Consider the following 7,747-nt stretch of genomic DNA (forward strand, 5'->3'; position numbering starts at 1 on the left):
CGTTAAGACTGATGATTGCTCTAAGTCTGAATGATTGCTGTAAGAATGAACGATTGTGGTTAAAAAAAAAAAAAAAAAGATGATCTTAAGTACAGCGGTTTGCTCTTTGTGGTTCCAGTTATCCAGGGCCAAAATATTCAAGGGTGCATTTCAAACATGAATCATTCGAGGTTTTAAGTTGTCCAGGTTTTTGAGTACCACAATGAGCTCTTGGATCCATATGCCCTGTCCTTGTGTGTCCCTCCTGGGGCATATGTCATCCTTTTGCTCACTGCATCCCACTTATTAATCACATGACAGCAACCTCCATGGTCAGATCCACTCGGGTGATGTCACAGTGCTTATGTTCATGTAACCCTTATTGTACATATTACTGAGCCCAATGTGCAAGAGTAGTGTTGCTGGTTCTTCGGCCATGCCAAAGAGAAGTGATAAAATGCTTCTCATAAAGGCAAAGATTCTTGCATTCTTGACTTTTTTTTTTTTAAGATTCATTTATTTTATTGCAAAGTCAGATATACAGAGAGGTGAAACAGAAGGAAGATCCCCTATCCGGTGATTCACTCCCCAAGTGGCCTCAACAGCCGGTGCTGCGCCCGGGTAACCAGCAACCTCTTGGTCCCAAAGCTTTGGGCCGTCCTCAACCACTGTCCCAGGCCACAAGCAGGGAGCTGGATGGGAAGTGGAGCTGCCGGGATTAGAACCAGCGCCCATATGGGATCCCGGGGCGTTCAAGGCAAGGACTTTAGCCACTAGGCCATGCTGAGGTTGCATGTATAGCCACTAGGCCTATACTGAGGTTGCTAAATCTACAAGAGTGAACCATCTGGGGCGGGTTTAGATGCCAGGTGCTAGTCAAGATCCCTTGTCCTGTGTTGCAGTGACTGGGTCTGATCCCCACCCCAGCTCCTGGTTCCAATTTCCTGCTAATGGAGACCCTGGGAGGCAGCAGTTGATGGCTTCACAGGTAGGATTCCTGTCACCCACACGGGAGACCTGCTAATTTGAGCAGGGAACCAGCAGATGGGAGCGCTGTCAAATATTTTTTTTTTTTTTAAATCGTCTCTTATTTGTGAAATTATGAAGAAGACAAATTAGTGCTAGATGTACTAGCACAAACTTTTGCAATTCAGACTGCAAAAGTTACAGTCACATGGAAAGACATTGTAGATGTAGGGTTCCCTGCTATCTGAGGCTTTATTTATCCACTGGCAGGGAGTTTGTGTCTTGGAATGCATCCCTATGGATAAGCAGAGATTACTGTATCAGTATATTTGATGTATTACACAAATTGAAATTCCACAGCTGTTCAGAGTAGAGGATCCTTCTGGGGATGGGATAAGAAACCTCTTGTGACACAGAGGTATAAAATTAGGTTTCTAGGAACCAATAAACTGTTCCATCCAGATTTCTTAATGCAATTTTGTCTGGTACCATTCTCATACTTTAAAAAATTCTCAAGAAAAAGTTTGTAAGTGCTGTGTAGCCAACAGGACCATATAGCTACTTGTAAGCAAGCTGCAAGTTCACACTTCCAGTGTTTGTTCAGAAAAATACTTAGCTCTAACCCTTTCATTAATTTACTTAGAAAACTATGATTTACTTTTCAATAGCAACTTAAAACCAGCATTATATACATCCTATTTTCCAAAATGTTTCACATATTTATTGCTGAATCATTCCATCAGTCAAAGCCCAAACGTGTCCAACTGTGCAGGTAACAGTGACATCTCCAGCTTGATATGGTTAAGAAGATGGCAACTTGGAGCTCAGTGCTGTGGTGTAGCAGGAGTTGTATGGGCACCAACTTAAGTCCCGGCTGCTCCAGTTCCCATTCAGCTCCCTGCCTGTGGCCTGGGAAAGCAGTGAGAATGGGCCAAAGCCTTGGGACCCTGCACCCACATGGGAGACCTGGAAGAAGCTCCTGGCTCCTGGCTTTGGATCAGCTCAGCTCAGACCGTGGCAACCACTTGGAAAGTGAATCAGCAGATGCAAGATTCTCCTTCTCTTTTTCCTTCTCTACTCTCTCTTTCTAACACTTCTTTCTAAATAAATAAATAAAACATATCTTTTAAAAAAAGCAGAATTAGAACAGCGATAGGACAAGGAACGCGGTTTGGATTCAAACTCCAAATCACAGATATTAGTGTTATTGTTTGCTTTACAGGTACCTTATATTTACTCTTTAAGTATCAACATCACATGATAAGATAATTTAAAGAATATTTACAGATATTATATATATGTATATATATATAGCTTATGGTATAATGCTAAAGAAAAGAAGTAAAGCATTTGGTTCATTTTAAAAGACTTATATACATGTTCATATTTAAGTATTTGTATTTGTATACACAGAAAAAATTGGACAACATCAAAACATTCTGAACGAATATATTTAGATGTTGGAATAGCATGTGATTTTTTTCAATGACACTTTGTGTTTTTCCAACTACTTAACAAGGGCCTAGATATTAATTTTACAATCACAAAATCTTTTAAAGCTTAGTAGGAATTAAACTACTTTTTTTAAAAGATTCTGTTTAGTTCACACTTTTAAATGTCAACTCTATTTTTATTATTTTAGATCTGAAGCTGAGTGGTGAATACAGACTATGTTACTGTGCATGCTCTTTGGTGGATATAAGAAATTTTAAGGTTTTTCTGCCATTGTGGTGAGTATATGTGATCCTTCCTCTCCGTGTCATCTCACAAGGCTTTCAGAATCAAGAGATTCTCAGCCAAAACACAAAAGCAAACCACCCTATCCTCCATGGATTCAGATGAAAACTGGAAATAAAGTCAGGTTCAACTCCAGGAGGAGACACTGGAGAAGAAACAAGGCAAATCTAAGGAGCTGTACTTGTGGTGGGTGGCACTCATGCTTATGCTGTAGCTGGCTCTCTCTCATCGTCTTCTTCTTCAGATTCATTTAGTTTATTTGAAAGGCAGAGTTGCATTAGTGATGTATCCATTTCATCTACATCTGCTACTTCATAATACTGACAAGTTCAACATCTGGTGGCAGGTGGCCTAAGTAAAACCAGAGCTTTTCCATGTACAATTTTGCTGAGTTTCTGGTTCTTCATGTTTATTTTTTATTTTTTAAATATTTATTTTATTTGTTTATTTGAAAGGCAGAGTTGGGTGGGGGTTCCTCTTTATTGGTTCACTCCCCAAATTCCCATCTGTTAGTTCACTTCTCAAATGGTCACAGTGGCTTGAGTTGGGCTACACAGCAGCCAGGAGCTTTACCTGGGTCTCCCAGGTGAATGCAGGGGCCCAAGGATTGGGCTGTCTTCCATTACTTTCCCAGGTACATTAACAGGGAGCTAAACTGGAAGGTTAGAAGCCAGGTCTTGAACTGGCAGCTGATATAGGATATTAGCACTGAAGATGGTGGCTTGACCTGATATACCCAACAGCTCTAATTCTCAGGTTTCTCATTTTTAAAGCAAGGAGAATGAAGCAATGAACCACTCAGGGCTATTGGGACGGTTCAATGGATTAATAGACGTAAAGTTCTTGAATATTCTTCTCATAGTAGCTGCTTAATGAATATTAGCTGTGATATTACTACTATTATCTTTCCTTGCTTTGAGTTTGTTTCTGTTTTCCCAACACTAAAGTGAATATTGGATTATTTGTTTTCACTTTTTTCCTTTTCTTAGAAAAATACTGAAGGTTATTGTTACTTCCTTTGAATCATTGCTCTCCTTTGATTCATACACTTTGATATGTGGCACAGTCATGCATCACTTAATATGGAGTAAACTCTGAGAAGTGCATCCTTGTGGGTGCAAGAGTAGGTGTGAACATCAGGGAGGGCACACACAGACCTAGCTGGAATCACCCACTGCATACCGTGTTTCTGCGATACGGCTACTGCTTTCAGGCTATAAATCACCAGCTTGTTACCATGCTAGTGCAACTGTCATACCACAGGAAGTGTTTGCCTACACACAGGAAGGGCATGGTAACAGCGTGATCAAAACAATACACCTGTTAGGGCACTTAGCATGAGCTTGTGGGACTGGAAATCTCTCCAGTGTGTCTGGAGTGAGTGGTGAGTGAATATGAAAACCTTGGCTGTTACTGTAGTCTTTATATAAACACTGTGTACTTAGGCTGCACTGTAGTACTTAATATTTTAAAAGATTAATCAATTAATTTGAAAGGTAGGAGGAAGAGACAGAGAATCTTTCCTCTCCAGGTTCAGTCCCCAAATGGCTGCATTGGCTAGGCCAGGCTGAAGCCAGAGCTCAGGAACTCCATCTGGATCTTCTACAGAAGGGGCAGGAACACACGTGCTTGAGCCCACTTCCTCTGCTCCCCAGGGTGTTAACAGAGAGCTGGATCAGAAGCAGAAGTTGGGACTTCAGCTGACAGTCTGATGCAGGGAGTAGACATCAGAGTGGAAGCCCAACCTCCCTGTCCACATCAAGTTCATGAAAGAATGTTTTTTTTTTTTTCCCCAGTTTTATTGTAACTATTCTACTTTACAAATCTAAAATATTTTTCAACTTTTTGATTCCTTTATCATAATATTTAGCTTAAAATGGTTTGTGGGCTCGGTGTGATAGTCTAGTGGCTAAATCCTTGCCTTGCACACTCTGGGATCCCATATGGGTGGTTTTGTTGCTCCACTTCCTGCCCAGCTCCCTGCTTGTGGCCTGGAAAAGCATTTGAGGATGGGCTAAAGCCTTGGGGCCCTGCACCTGTGTAAAACTCAGAAGAAAGCCCTGACTCCTGGCTTCAGATTGGCTCAACTCTGGCCGTTGCCTTCCTGGGGCTGTCTCACAGTTTACTGAAAGTAAGAAATGTACAAACAGAGAGAGTACACACTGAAGCACTGATAGAAACACAAGGCGGTAAATACACACAACGTAACACTGCCTGTTGTTGCGTATTATGTACCATAAGTGCTTTCATTTATTTACTTTAAATATTTCTTTGTTTTTATTGGAAAGGTAGATCAGTTTTGCAGAATGAAGGAAAGACAGAAAGATCTTCCCTTCACTGTTTCACTCCCCAAGTGGTCACAATGGCTGTTTTTGAGTTTTATAATAAGCTTGTCAGTTTCTACAAAGAAGACTGCCAGATTTCTGAAAGGGAATCTATAGATCTAAAAGATCTAATCTATAGACCGAAGAGGGAAAGGGACAGAACTGCAGGCGGACTGCAGAGGCTAGGAGGATAGGAGGGAGAACTGAGTCAATGGGGAGGAGCATGGTAGAGAGCCCCAGCAGTCAGTGAGTTCCAAAATAGTTTACTTCACAGTAACTAAGCCTTTCAAAACTTTTGACTGTTCTTGGTGCTACTGTGGAACATAATTCCTGCTTCTTCCTTAGACTGTGGGGTTTAAGGAAAATTAGGAATGAGCATCCCTTCCACTTGAGTTTTGGAGCTTTTTTCCTAGTGATACTATTTTAGTTCTGACTCCTCCCAGAAGCAGAACCGGACAGCCAAGCCTGTGAACAGGAGGAGCAGAAAATGGTCCCCGGGAGGAGTGACAGGCAGGACCGGAATGGGGAGATCCTGCGGGAAAAATGAGAAAGTTTAGAAAACTCTAAACTTAAATTCAGGGATATTAACAGTTAACATACCCAAATGGCTACCATTCAGCTGAACAGCAGGGTAAAATGAGATTAGTTTATTTTAAATAAATACCATTTAGAAAGCCACCTGCTTGTCTCCCTTGTCAATATCCTCCTCTTCTTCCTTCACAGGTGTCTCTCCCTCTCCCAATTCCTGTCTCCCACCCCTAGGTCTCTCTACCCTGTGGACCCATCGTCTCTGTTCTCTGCTTCATTTCATCTCTGGTCCTTTCTCTCTGTTTTGCTCTGTTTCTGGCTCCTTCCTTTGTTTTTCTGCATCTCCATCTCCATTCACCTCCTTCCCTTCCTGAATGCTCTTGAACAAAGTTGCAAGTCAACCCATCCTGGGGGGCACTGTTGTCCTGTGGCCCCACCTCCTGGTGTTGTCTCACAGGCAGGGGTGTGAAGGGTGGGATCTGACTGTTCTGCAAGTGTTGGGGAAGAGGGGTTGGCCTTTGACAGCTCAGGAAGGGAAGACGCTGGAGGAGGGACCCTTGTGGTCACGTGAGTAGAGTTGGCTCTTGTGAATGGTCCTGGGTTGTGTGACCTTCCTGGCTAGACTTCTCTCCCTGATCCCGGGTTTTCAGCTGGACTTGGAAGCTTCTTCATTCACAGTAGTAGAAAGAGATTCTGGGATGAATCTCAGGTCCTCGCTGCTTCTCAGGGCAACGCCAGGCAAGGCCAGCTCTCCTTCGAGGTGACTTGGTTTGCCTCTCTGTGAAACCTCCCAGACACATGCATTTCATTGTATTGTAAAACCACTTTATTACCAAAATGAACAAAAGAAGAATGGTGTTTAAATTAAATAAATTACCCAAATATCTCAATAGAGGAGCTTCCCGGTCATACCCAGGAGTTGCATCATCACAGGTCAGTGTTATGAAAACATTCAAAAATATTGAAATTCTGGATTATTCCATGACTTTGCCAACTCCCTTCCTGCCTCAGTCACACCCAGAGGAGTCATCTGTGTGACATCTGTGTTGCTTCCAGAACATTCCAGCAGTGGGATTTTCTTCATGGTCTTCCCTCTGCTCCATGTATTTGCAGTCACTAGAGTCTCTCAACTCCAGGCCACTGTGAGTCAGCAATCCCCTTTGGTTCCGGGGCTGGCCTGCGGGTGAGTGGCCGTCTCTTCAAGTCCTCAGAGGACACAGACGTTTGGATCAAAGGAGTCCCTGGTCAGTCCTGAGGCTCTGTGACCTTCCCTGGCCTCATGGGCAAGAGCTGGACATTGCAGTAGGTGGAGCAGGGGAGGGTGAGTTGTCATTGGCTAAAGTTCTTGTCCTCCTGGAATTTGGCACTTCGAGTGCTGGGCACGGGGAATCCCAGATAACATTGTCCTCTGCTGTCCAACTTTTGAGTTCCATTGGCAGCCACATGGCATAATGAATTCACAGAGGAGCAAAGCTCTTGGACCAAAAATGTGCTGGCTCCCTGCCTACCCCTGTGCTTTAGCTCTCAGAAGATTTGCTAGCTGAGCAGCTCACTCAACACACAGACAGAGGGCCAAACTTAGAGATTGGGATGTGCTTCCAGGCAGGGCCAGCCCAACCTGATGGGGCAAGGGCCATCCACCTGAAGGAGGCTTTGGAGAAACAGTAAGGAGAAGCTGAATATTCTATGTATTTCCATGGAAATTTTACAAAACACTTGTCCATGGAACATATTTATTGCCAAGTCAATAGTGGGGCTAATTGCCTTCCTACAGACATGAAGGACTTAACTCCCCTTTTGATCTTTCCTACAAGAAGGCCCAGGTCCTAAGAAGGATGAGCCAGAGGGTCCTGGGGGATGCCCACTCTCACCAGTACAGTTCCAGCACAAGAGCCAATAGGACAGCATTGAAACAATGGGCTCTTGGCTCTTCTGCCAAGCGAGGCATTTCCCTGATGGGCGCTGAGGTCAGGAGGCTTTCAGGGCCCTGGACCCGCCAGTGTGCCCCCTGTTGGCACTAGTGCCCCTTAAAGCTGCTGTGTAGAACACTTGGGATTTGTTGTTAGCTTGCCGGCAGGGGTGGGGGTGGGGTCCTGCCAGCCACTTTTCCCTCTTTGGGGTCCTACCCAGGTTTAATAGAAGAGAGAGACCCCTGAGGATGGGGAGGGTACAGTTCCAGAAGGCTGAAGTGCCCTGGGTGGGGTGGGGGGAGG

General features: G+C 43.9%; 1 pseudogene; it reads left to right on the plus strand.

Annotated features, from left to right (window-relative positions):
* The first annotated feature begins 2,689 nt into the window (after positions 1–2,689).
* LOC118759123 (large ribosomal subunit protein eL39-like) lies at positions 2,690–5,553 on the plus strand (annotated as a pseudogene).
* The last annotated feature ends 2,194 nt before the right edge of the window (positions 5,554–7,747 follow it).

The sequence above is a fragment of the Ochotona princeps genome, chromosome 10 (genome assembly GCF_030435755.1).
Source record: "Ochotona princeps isolate mOchPri1 chromosome 10, mOchPri1.hap1, whole genome shotgun sequence".
NCBI classification, from domain to species: Eukaryota; Metazoa; Chordata; class Mammalia; order Lagomorpha; family Ochotonidae; genus Ochotona; species Ochotona princeps.